This window comes from Cervus canadensis, chromosome X, assembly GCF_019320065.1.
Source record: "Cervus canadensis isolate Bull #8, Minnesota chromosome X, ASM1932006v1, whole genome shotgun sequence".
In the NCBI taxonomy this organism is placed as follows: domain Eukaryota; kingdom Metazoa; phylum Chordata; class Mammalia; order Artiodactyla; family Cervidae; genus Cervus; species Cervus canadensis.
The window spans coordinates 140,448,700-140,461,830 of NC_057419.1; the positions used below are offsets into that span (position 1 = coordinate 140,448,700).

Genomic DNA, 13,131 nt, shown 5'->3' on the forward strand with positions numbered 1-13,131 from the left:
TTTGATCAGGTAGTTGTTTATTTTTTGTCAAAACTAGACAGAGTTTATTAGTGGGTAAGATTTGATGTTTGTCATATTTGAGTCTGTATTTTGGCTGTAGGTATTAGCTGTCACCTTACTTCATCTGCAAATGGGGGAGAGAAAGCATGAAAGTGCTCAAGTCTGGAGCTTTCCTGGAACCCAAAGGAACTCCTGGGTGAAATTAGCAGCAAGTCCTAGCTTATCAGAAGATGACAGGAAGGAAACAAAACCTAATCCCCTTTCCAGTCCTCCAGGCAACTGCCATGTGACAAACAACCTCAAGTCAGGTTCCTTGATAACTGACCTGATCAGTTGTCGACTGGAGCACGTCAGACACTTTCCTTTGACAAATCCTCAGCTCCTTTCCTCCATACCCTCCTTCCCCCTGCCCTAGCCCTGCTCCCTTCAACTCCCCACCCCACTCCCCGCGTCTCCTCAGGAAATCTGAGAGCCAAACCCGTTTGAATGAGGGGGAAAAGCCTTTTTACCTCTTTCCCCTTAGGCTCACTTTCTCCTCAGCCTTTTTGTCTTGCTCCTCGCTAATGGGAGAAACCGAGATGCAATGCAGACACTTGCTGTTTTGTCCTTTTATAAAACAGCCGAGGAGACAAGTGATGGTTAAACAATTACTGCAAAGGAATTTAAAGGTTAGTGCATTCAGCATCCTTCTCGATTCAGGTGTACCTATAAGCAGCTGTGCTGCAACTGGAACATAAAGGGCTCAATTTAATTAACACTGACAGAGACCCAGCAATGTGCACCAAAGACACCAAGCATTAAGAGAGTTGTCCCAAAAAATACATGTAAATGTAGCCAGATTCTCAAAATCATTTATTACTTTGCATATAATGATTCAGCTTATTATCTGTAAATTCCATTTCTGAGCAATAATCAGCAAAACAATTGGGTTAATAAATAATACAGGTTTATCTTTACAAGGGAAAAGACTGTGCCTGTATTCTCTCTCGACAAAGCTAATTGTCTGAGTACAAAAAGGGAGCCCAATTCAAGCAGCAAGTGCAGATCATCTCGCAAGTCTCATAAATGAATTCATTTCAGGAAGAGGCTCTGCAGAGGCTGAGAACAAGAAACCTCTGCTTAATACTTAGAAAGAGAAGCTCTTGAACTTTACGTTTCTAAAAAGTCTGAGCAGATGGGAAGATTGCATATCTCCAGAGGCCCCTTCTTGCTCTGTCCCCAGGATCTTCCTACACCTGGGCAGTTGTGTCACCCTCACGCTTACACTCTGTGCTCAGGCAGACTTGCAGTGAGGGCAAGCTGATGCTACCAGGGCTTGGGAGCAGATAGAATCCCAAAGACCCAGGAGTGGGGTTGATTTTCTTTTCTAATCTGTTTAAAATCAATGGATAGTTCTAATCATTTCATTTACCCAAGATGGGTAAGTTTGGCAATGCCCGGTCCAATTATTCAGCTGAAGCATTCATTGCGATCCCTTTCTGTATTGATCAATTATTTAATTAAACTACTTCATTAATCCCAAACCAGTGCAGGAAACAGAGCTCTTTATAAAATACACATATGAGTGAAGTTGGAGAGCACTGAGATTTGCTTGCCCCCCCCCCCACCAATTCAAACGCTCTCCTCCCTGTTTAATGATCTCCCTGGCAAGCTCTCAGAAAGAGCTCTCACTTCAAGTCATACATCACCAAGAGGTGGCATAGCCTTCAATATCTTTATTTCAAGCTGATTTCTTTTTCATCAAGTAAGGGTCTTATGCGTTTACTTTATGCTGAGGAAATGGCTTTAAAAGAGTCCCCTCTATCATTATCTCCATATAAATAAAATTTTATAGACCCCCACATTTTTCTCCTATAAAAATTGCCACTGGCAGTCACAGGTTGCAAAGGTAAGAGCAATATTAATTTCCATTTCTCTCATCTGAAATGACTCGGAGCTGAAGGAAAGAAAAGTCATGGCTATTTCACTAGTAACAGGATTAAAGCATTTATGAGGCATTGCAGCTGCTCTTTTATGGTACCTGATTGATATTCATGTGTGGTTAGCATTTGTCTACTAACTTGTGTAACGCAGAGAATAGTAAAAGGGAAACAATAATTGCATGACTGTTACATATTCAGGGAGCTCTGATTCACAGAAGTGTGAATTTCAGTTGGTGTCAAATACAAATCAGACCCACAGGAACATATTTTGACTGATTAACATGCAAGCACAGATGGCACAAAAGACACACTGGATGTGTAGGTGTGTTGAAAGCACACACACACACACACACCTTCATTGGAAATAGCAGCATCATTCATTATCAGCAAACTAAAGAAACAACTTTTTTTTCAACTGTTTCCATGAGACACTGCTGGAAAAAAAGTCCATGTACTACCCTAAATTGGATATTATAAGGAGGGTCAGCAAGACCCTCCAAAGTGTTGATCAGGAAATCTTTTTTTTTTTTTAATTACTATGTGTTATTCCGGTTTCCAAATTTCTTCTCCCTCTCTCTCTCCACCTTCCCCTCCCCTCATCCTCCTTCCCCCACCACTCTCTCTCTCACTCATACCACACACATACCCTGCACACATTGCAAGGGAAACTAACAAAATAGCCCATAGTGACATCCACTGGTAGGGACCAGCTCTTAGTACCACAACAGAGTTCCATATTAGAGGAAAGAACCATCAACTCCAGAAGATTGCTATTTTTAGTGAAACATCTGGATGCAAAAGTCCTGTCCCTCAATGGGATGTTTGGTGTCTACCCAACAACCAGATATTTGAAAACATATAGATGACTGGTAGAATTTCACTTCACATAGCAAGATGTTTGAGGACTGGATACAAAACAAGCCAAGAACACACTAAAAAAAAAAAAAAAAAAAAAAAAAAAAAAAACTCAGAAACCCTTTGTCTGGCCCTCATCAGAGGCAGCTCCCTTCACTTTGCCAGAAGACCTAAATTAATTCCGTTAAGAGAATATACCACATGAACAACCTTACTCTGTGACTAAGTCTCTGTATGTCTAAAACTGTTGGAACCGAACAGAAGCTATGAGTTCTAACTCTTGCCCAGAAACAGCCTTCTCCCAAAGGAGGATCCTGCCACCACCCTGCTCTCCTGGAGTGATGGCTCCACCAGGATCAGAAAGATGCTCATCAGGAGACATCAAGTGCCCTGAGAATGTGAGGACAGTGCAGTCACTATCTGACTTGGGGCCTTGGTCTCATTCCCTTCCAGCCTCTATCGGCCTGTGAAGATAGCACAGAAGCTTCTGTGAAGACAGAAGCTGAGTCATGTGTTCAAAGGGAAAAGGAAGAGGGACTCACACTTTTTGAGTATGGATCTGCTGAGAGTCAGGAATCTGGTGGAGCTTTACCCTCCTAGAAGTGGAAGGGGCAGGAGAATGTGAACTACAGATGTGACATATTTGAAGGGCAGCATGATCTGGAGAGCAGGTGGAGAGAAGGAAAATATTCACATATTTCTATTTTGACTGTGACTCAATGTCATTTTGGGCTTCCCAGGTGGTGCAGTGGTAAAGAATCTGCCTACCAATGCAGAAGACGCAAGAGACATGGGTTCGATCCCTGGGTCTGGAAGATCCCTTGGAGGAGGGAATAGCTATCCACTCCATCATTCTTGTCTGGAGAATCCCATAGACAGAGGAGACTGGCAAGCTACAGTCAATAGGGTCACAAAGAGTCAGACATGACTGAACTTAGCACGCATGCATGCAATGCTCTTTTATGTGGTGGAATAAGTGCCCTGATGGGGCTGGGGAAGAAAAGAAGGTGTCTATACCATTTCCATTCAATTGAGTCATGTACCCCATGAATGGAGACTGGAGTAAGGGAATGAAGTCACCACCTACCTTGTTCCCCATGTTTTCCTTTCCCCTTAGCTTACCCTCTTGTTTTACATAGGAAACTAGTATTTTCTTTGAGGTCCTGAAAAGTGAGATCAAAGTCTAATACTATATCTGCCAGACAGGACACAAGACACTGGAACAAGAGAGACAGGAGACTTCCCTGGAGTAACTGTTTATGTCTGTAAGTCACCTCACCCCTCTTAGTCTCACTTGGAAAATATATATTTGTGTTATGTATGGGCTTCCATTGTGGCTCAGCTGGTAAAGAATCCGCCTGCAATGTGGGAGACCTGGGTTTGATCCTTGGGTTGGGAAGATCCCCTGGATAAAGGAAAGACTACCCACTCCAGTATGCTGGCCTGGATAATTCCATGGACTGTACAGTCCATGGGGTCACAAAGAGTTGGACATGACTGATCGACTTTCACTTTCATTGCTGTGGGGTAGAGTGATGGCACTGCAAACATAAACAGGTAGAAACTGAGAGCTTGCTGGATGAGCCAACAACCAGGGCATACGCTTCGGTATCTGTGTTTCCTGTTGTACCATTCTGGTTGTCAGGCATCTCCCATCTTTCTGTCCTTCTCTCAGGGCACCCCAGATTTACTAACCCTAACTTCTGTCTATATTCCTCTAATGTCACAAAGAGCTGGGCTGGAGCAAAGGATTTCAAGAACGGGAGCAAAGAGGGATCTCCTGGAAAACCTGTTGTTTTCTGCTCTCCTCCCCTGGAGAAGTTGGAAAGGAAGAAAATCATCATCCTGTTTGTTCTTGTTTCATGTGCTATTATGTTCCCTTACTTCTCCATGAAGATAACTTCAGGGAAATACTTCTCCACTGAACCTTTGAAAGGTAAGGTGCTATATAGGATCAAAGGCTATTTGTGTATTTTGTACAAGATCACACAGTACCAGTCAAGAGCTTGCCCTGGGCCCCAGTGACAGATCTCACCTCATAACTCTAGGATGACATTGGGTAATCACTGCCCAAAGAAGAGGTGGTCTCTCCTGTCAAAGAGGATCACACCAGCCTCTTCTCCCAGCCAGCTAGGTCTGGGCCAGAGACTAAAGTCATTTCCATCCAGCAAAACACTTTGAGTTTCTAGAAGGAAGATATTTTTCAATGTAAGTCCAAGGAATTATTTTAAGACTCATGCTGTAGGCTGTACATCTACATTCAGTCTCTATATCTGATTTCAATTCAGTTAAAAATTCACTGAGTTCCAGACTCTTGGTGAGATTCTAGAGATATTTGTTGTTTCATGGTAAGGTACTTTCATGGTTAGTATCAGTGGGCTTTATTTAATACCATATAGACCTGGGAAGGGCCATCCCTCTGTTTCCTACTATGTGAGCTAGACAACTTTTTTAACTCCTGTGCCTTAACTTCTGATTCATAAATGGTGATAAAACCTTAAAAGGATGTTTTGAAGATCAAATATGTTAGTATCATCAAAGTACTTAATATGGTGTCTGGCATAGAAATGTAGGCTACACTGGACCTTCACTCTTTTGTTCAGCTATCTTAATGTTGAGTTCTTGCTCTGGCTTTACCTGGTGGTAGCATAACCCATTTCAACATGTTCTACCATTTCAAATACATTCCTTTCACAAAGAGGAAAAAAGCTAATAAGTGTTGGGTTGGAAATGCAGATTTTGATAAAGCTTATGAGAATGATCCTACTTTAGTTTGTAGAACTGGTATAAGGATAGAAAGAATTGATGACTCAATTTTATAAGCCATTTGCATTTTTAACAAATATTTTGGGAGTATCTGTTATATGCCAGGCTCGGTAAGCCTACAAATCATGTCTTCATCTCAGAACTTTCTTCTACGCTCCAGATCCGTGTATCCAACTACCTGCCAGAAATTTTACATCTAGAGCAATAGTTCTCAAATGGTGTTGATTTCATTCCATGGCTCCAGGAGACATGTGGAAATGTCTGAAAACACTTTCAGTAGTCACAACTTGGAGTGCTACTGAAATTTTGTGGGTAGAGGCTAAACATCCCACAATGCATAGAACAGCCTTCACAAGAAAGAGCTCTCTGAACCAAAGTGTCAACAGTTTTGAGGAAAAGCTCTCTAGAGCAAGGTAAACGTTATTACCCACCTTGTGTGCACAGATACAGGGTAGAACTCAACTTTGGAATCTAACAACCCTGAATTAGAATAACTATGGTGCCTATTCCTTGGCATGCCCTTGGAAAATGTATGTAACCTCTCTGAGCCTTTGTAGAGTGTGCCATGGCAAAAACCACTACAATATTGTAAAGTAGTTAGCCTCCAATTAAAATAAATAAATTTTAAAAAAGAGGAAAGAGTTATAACGGGGAATACTGATACTTAACTTACTGAACAGTTGTAAGAAGTTGTAAAACAGTATGTGGAGTTCCTAACACAGTGTCTGGCCAATAATAGGCCATTGATTTGTTAGTTTCCTTCCCACCCCACTTCCTAACTTCTGCTTCCAAGATTACTTTAACCTAAATTATGTAGCCCTACACAGCGTAACTATGTCCTGAAGAGCTTCTGGAACTATAACAAGAAGGAAAATAAGCTTACAGAGACCCAACTTGTGTATAAGAGTTGGTGCCACTTTTGTGTTGTGTGTATAATGGAAGTGGGCTATGGGGAAAAATTGTCCCCCCATTTCCAGGAAATCAGTGTACCTTTACTGAGCTCTTATGGGGCCATCTTGGAAAGTTAACACAGGAATGCCCACTAACTGGGTATGTGGTTCATCTTGTGGCTCAATAAACATAAACAGAGAAGCACAAAGGCCAGACATTTTGGAGCAAGGCCATAGGAATAATTGGGAGCCAGCCAGACACAGAAAGAGGAGAACTTTGGGCCAGTTGTGAGACCACCTTACAACTGGGCAGAGCAGAATGTGAGCTCCATAAGGGCAACTCACCACCAAGAGTTTTGAAGGAAGCGGACCTGAGCTGTGCAATTAGTTCTCCTTCCGATCTCACTAATTAGGTAAGTTGTTCCTGTGATAGAGAAGAAATGAGTGTATAGAAAGGCTAGAAGTGCTTTGGTCATGGATGTCCCATCATATGGAAGAAATTAATGAGAATGGAGGGTCAGAATTCCCCAGGACAAACCAATGTATGGCCCAATAGACTAAGTTTCTGCCTTATGCATCATGCTAAGTCACTTGTGTCATGTCTGACTCTTTGCAACCCTATGGACTGTAGCCCACCAGGCTATTCAGTTCTTGGGATTCTCCTGGGATTGAATCTATGTCTCTTACATCTCCTGCATTGGCAGGCATGTTCTTTACCACTAGGGTCACCTGGGAAGCCCAAGTTTCTGCCTACTAAATAACTAATATTCTAGGCCTGCTCTCTTGAAATAATTCCTAAATTGCCTAATGACATTTATTTTGTGTGTTCCTCGATAATTCAGTCACATGATTACAGTCAGTCTCTTAGTTTTCTGCCACAGATGGCTAACTGCTTAGCATGGCCTGTGATTTTACACATTCACCCTGCAAGGGCTAGTTCACCTCCAAGAACCCTCCATGGGATATTGATGATACTTTCACCTTGTCTCATTCTAAAGAATGCAAAATTCCTGATGACAGGCATTTGCTTTGTTAGAATAGCTTGGGCAGAGTTCCACCACCACCCAGCTCCCAGTCTATATTGCCTTTATTTCTCTGGTGACAACATAAAGAGCAAAAGTGCTCTGCTTTCGGGCTTCCCTTGTGGCTCAGCTTGTAAAGAATCTGCCCACAATGAGGGAGACCTGGGTTTGATCCCTGGGTTGGGAAGACCTCCTGGAGAAGGGAAAGGTTACCCACTCCAGTATTCTGTCCTGGAGAATTCCATGGACTATATAGTCCATGGGGTCGCAAAGAGTTGGACACGACTGAGTGACTTTCACTTTCACAAGCCAATGGCCCTGTAGTTATTGTGGGATCATGAACGTCTGTATGAATTCAGGCACTTTTTATTCCTTTTCCTCTTTGTTGTTAAGAGATAGACGAGAAAAGGAGAAGAAAAAGGCCGTGGTGGGAAGTTCATTGTAACATCTGGTTGTTATGATCACCACCCAGTTGTTTTAATGTCATTGTTATTAACCCAGTGCCTAGCATGGTGCAGGGCACACAGTCACACCAGTAAACTGTGGTGATTGCTGGATGTGTCTCTCCCTGTGCAGCCCTCATGCTGGTGGCCTTGCTCATATCAGGTGTCTGAAGAAGACAGGTTCTGAGAATCAGTGTCCTGATGGCTGACGGAGCTTCTACTCCAGGTTCAAGGGCAGTGGTCCTCAGGAGACCCCAAAACTTCACATCTTCAGTTAGATATGATACCTGACAAGTGAGTTTATAGGTATGATAAAAGTATTTTGTGGGATGGCTCTGTAAGGCTCACAAACTGGCCTAAAAGTAAAGAAGCTACTTTGATCTCATGATGGAAGAAAAAGGTTAGCAGGTGGCATTTAATTTCTTCAGCAGCTAATGCTTTATAGCAGCCCTTGAAGTCTATTAACGATGTCTTCTTTTGTTTGAAAGCAATTATTTACCCAACCTGAGGGAGGAACTTGATCTTTAGCATGCGTTTGGAATAAATATACCTAAATTGTTTTCGCTGGGTAAATATTATTCAGTGATCACCATGTTTCTCTCAGGTGGTTGTTGAAATATGCATTTGGTTGGAAACTCTTCCTAGTGATTTGAGATTGTAATATAGTTTATTCCCTGGAAGCTGCATTCTTTATCTATTCTATAATGAAAAGTCTTAAGAAGCCAGAAAATTTCCAAATGTTAGTTAAAAATATCTTTTACTGGCAGGCTACAGTTCATGGGATCGAAAGAGCTGGACACAACTTAGCACTATCCTCAGCTTTCAGCTCAGCTTTAAGAATTTATATATTTAAACAATTAATTTTGAGTGTCTTATTGATCTGTTAAAATAACCATGTAATCTTAAATGTAGATATGTTTACCTTCCCAGTACATAATAATTTCAGCTTTTTATTATCTGGCCTCCCTCCTCCTCCCCCTGCAGTGTACCCAGGCAACCACTGATCTCTCACTATAGATTACTTTTCATATCCTGGAATTTTATTCAAATGGAATCATAAAGGATTTTCTTTTTCTTTCTTTTTTTTGGTCAGTTGGTTTTGGTTGGTCTGGTTTCTTTCATTCAACCTGTTTGTTTTAGATGTATCCATTTTGTTGCATGTATCAATAGTTCATTCTTCTTTATTGATGAGTAGTGTCCTAGTATGAGCTTCCTCCATGACTCAGTGGTAAAGAATCTGCCTGTAATGCAGGAGCCGTGGGTTCGATCCCTGGGTCAGGAAAATTCCCTGGAGAAGGGAATGGCAACCCACTCTAGTATTCTTACCTGGAGAATCCCATGGACAGAGGAGCCTGGCAAGTTGTAAAGAGTCAGACGTGACTGAAGTGACAGCATGCACACACGCACACATCCCAGTATACGGATATACTGTGATTTGTTTGAAATTTGCTGTTGTTTTCTAAATTAAATCTTCAGTGAATATTTGTGTGTAAGTTTTTGCATGGACATATGTTTACTTTCTTTCAGGTAAATACTTAAAGAGTGCAGTGTCTGGATCATATGGTAGATTTAAGATTAACATTGCTAAGAAACTGCCAAACTGATTATACCATTTTTCATTCCCTCAAACACTTTGTGAGAGTTCCATTCTCCTCAACCTTGCCAGTGCTTGGGATGGTCAGTCTTTTTAATTTCAGCCATTCTCATGTGAATGTAGTGGTATCAGATTGTAGTTTTAATTTACAATTCTCTAATGATATTGAGCATATTTTCATGTGCTTATTTGCTGTTTCTGTATCTTCTTTGGTGAAATTTTTATTCAAAAATTTTCCCCATTTATTTTTTGTAGTGTCTTTTTTGCTTCTTAAATGACTTTTTTCTATAGTCTGGATACAGATGCTTTGTCAGATATATAATTCGCACATATTTTCTCCCAGTCAATGCCTTGACTTTTCATTCTCTGAATAGTATCTTAGAAAGGGCAGTTTTTAACTTGAAGTCCAGTTTTATGTATTGGTTTGCTTATGGATTATAGTTTTGGTGTCTGTGAAATCTTCACCTAACCCAAGGTCACAAGGATTTTCTCCTATGTTTCCTCTAGAAGGTTGAAAACTTTAGGTTATATTTGGGTCTCTGATGCATTTTGAGTGGACATTCGTGTATTATGTGATATGTGAATCATTCTTTATATTTGTATATGTGATATCCACTTGTCCCAGCACCTTTTGTTGATAAGACTATCATTTCTCCACTGGATTGCCTTTGCTTGTTTTCAAAAATCAGTTCTCCATATATGTTTGCATCTATTTCTGAATACTTTATTATTTTCCTTCAATCTGTTTGTCTACATTAATTCTAATACCACACTTCCTTGATTACTGTAGGTTTATAGTGAGTCTTCAGAAATCTTGGAGTCTTCATCCTTCAACCTTATTCTTCTTTTCTCAAAGTTGTTTTTCATAGTCCATGACCTCTGTATTTCCAAATTAACTTCAGAATTTGCCCATAAATTTCTTTTAAAAAATATTTTCTAGGATTTTTATTGGGATTACACTGAATATATAGACCAATTTGGGAGAAGTACCATCTTAACAATACTACATCTTTTGATCCATAAAGACAGTTGTCTCTCCATTTATTTAAGTTTTCTTTAATTTTTCTGAGCAATGTTTTATAGTGTTCAGTGAACAGATCTTGCACATTTTCGAACAAGTTATTCATAAGTATTTCAGACTTTTTTGATGCTATTGTAAAGAACACTACTTTGTAAATAAAATTTCCAGTTATTGTATTTTCACTGAACTGTCAGCAGCCAAATGTTTCATAATAGCCATTGCAGGAAATTTTTGGTTGAAAGAACAGGCTACTCTAGGATATAAAAACTACCTGATGTGTAACATGCTTTTGACTGTGTTTCTTTATCAGCTTTTAGATGTTATTGGCAATGTGCTGAAACTAAGGAAGAAGATGTCAGAGATAATTCTACAGGACATCTCCAGAAAAATCAGCGACTGAAATAAAATAATTATGGCAGCTTTCAATTTTCATGCATGTGGTTAAAATTGAACCAGTCTATTTGTGGGTTTTTTCTTTTTTGTGGCCCAGCAAGTCTTCCTCAGTGAATTCCTGGGTTCTCCAGTAGTGAAACAGACAGAAGGAGAAAGCACATATGTATATGAGCATGTATGTTTGTATGTATATGTATATTGGAGAAGCTGCGAGGAATTTTTATTGGAAGGAAAACTCGAGGTTAATGCTGTGGTCATGTCAGTCCTTTTAACTTCCTGTAAAAAATTTGAACCAAATTGGTTGCTGTTTGTTTGCTGGCTTCACTTGGCGAGCATTGTTACCATGGTGACTTAGTGACTGCTGTGGGATTTGATGCAGATTGAACATCATTTTATAATTCTAACCTGAATTATTTATTACTATTATAGTTGTCAAGTGTTGCTTTTCTGATTACCTCATTCCTTTCAGATTTGTTCACTGAAATTTGACTGGAGGTAGAGCTTTCTCTTTTCTCTATTTTTTTGTTTATATAAGTATGACTCATAGGTTATCCTATTTTGCTCAAAGGTCTACCATTTGGTGCTGTAATTATTTATTTTGATGCTCAAATTGTCCCAGAATTGGCCAGCAGAGGCCCCTTTAAGTTGGCTTCTGTGTCCATTTGATGCCTCCTTAGAATTCTTTGAACATGTACTTTTCTCTCTGAGCCTGAGTATCTCCTAATCTGTAGAAAGAAAATTATGATTCTCCACCTCAGAGCATCCCTTTGTAGAACTGAGAAGTCTGATAATTACAACCTTCAGCATGTGGCATCTATTAGGCCCTCACCAAATTGTATTTCTCCACTCCAACATTACCTCCTTCATTCTGTTTAGTGTGATGCCTTTGACATTTCCATAATAGCATGACTACTGGAGAGAATACTTGGACATGTAACATAAACAGGGATAAGGGCACATGTCCATGATGTGAGAGCTTCAGTGTCACTGCTGTGTGTGGAGGAAAAGCATCACTGCACAGCTTCCAGGGGAATGAGAGGGGTCAGCAGGCAAACACATCCTGAGCTCCTTCCCCTGCATTTCATGTGCTTTCCCTTCTTCTCACTTTCCTCTCTATTCCATGCACTGTCTTATCTCCTTATTCTTCCTTAAAGTAGGACATCACAGAAGGATGTGAACACTGAGCCCCAGAAACAAGATCCAGTAGAAAGAACCAGTTGTGATGTTGAGTCTGCTAGACAGGTGCCTGGAGCAAGAGTGAAGAGATTGGATCCCATCATTGGGACACTTTAGGTAAGTCACCAGTCTTCCCTCCATTGTCTTCTATACAACAGGATAACAGTACCCAATGCTTCTGACCACCCAGGAGTATTGTGAAGTTTAGGTATGAACCCATGTGGGAAAGCAACCTGTGATTGTAGGTGGGAGGGAAGGACCAGTGTACTATATTAACAGATACACCCCATATATATTAGAATTTTGCATGGTAGACATTAAATTATCTTTTTTAAGCCATACAGCATGTGGGATCTTAGTTCCTCAACCGGATATTGAACCCGCATCCCCTGCATTGGAAGCACTGAGGCTTTACTGCTGGACTGCCATGGAAGTCCCATGTTGGGCATTAAATTAATGCTACACAGATGTTAGCTGTTTGGGTCAGGAATTATCCAAATGGGATCCTCAAAACACTTCATTAAACTCACTTGGGGGTGCTTATTAAAATCCCAGATTCCTGTACCCCACCCTAGGTCTACTGAATTAAAACCAGGGAGGTAGAATGAGAGGTACCTACATTTTGAAGAATATTTCCAGTGTTTCTGTATTCATCCGATTTTAAACAGCTCTGCTGCAGATTTCCAACAAACACTTCTTAAAATTCTGCATCATTTAATGTCTTATGCCCTTGCCAACTTGTCCTGTACCTCAGTCTTAAATATCTGCCCCTGCTCCTGTATCTCAAATAGGTAACAATTCCTTCATGCAAGTAATATTTATGCAGAGATTTATATGTGAAGCACTGAAATAGGCACTGGGGACGCAGCAAAAAGAATAAGACAGGCAAAAAAAAAAAAAAAAAGAATAAGACAGGCAAGGTCCCTAGAGTTTTATTCTAGTTTGGGGAAACTGGCAGTAAGCAGGTAAACCAGTAAGTGGGATAATTCTATATGGGGATGAGTGCTTTGAGGAAAATAAACACATAAATAGAGTAAAAAATGAGTGGC

At 40.4% G+C, this 13,131-nt stretch overlaps 1 long non-coding RNA gene across 1 annotated transcript; it reads left to right on the plus strand.

Moving 5' to 3' along the window:
• Positions 1 to 3,640: 3,640 nt before the first annotated feature.
• LOC122435970 lies at positions 3,641 to 12,234 on the plus strand. The gene is made up of 4 exons (XR_006267752.1): positions 3,641 to 4,042; positions 4,509 to 4,713; positions 8,032 to 8,192; positions 12,061 to 12,234. It is a non-coding gene; the product is annotated as an uncharacterized LOC122435970 (long non-coding RNA).
• The last annotated feature ends 897 nt before the right edge of the window (positions 12,235 to 13,131 follow it).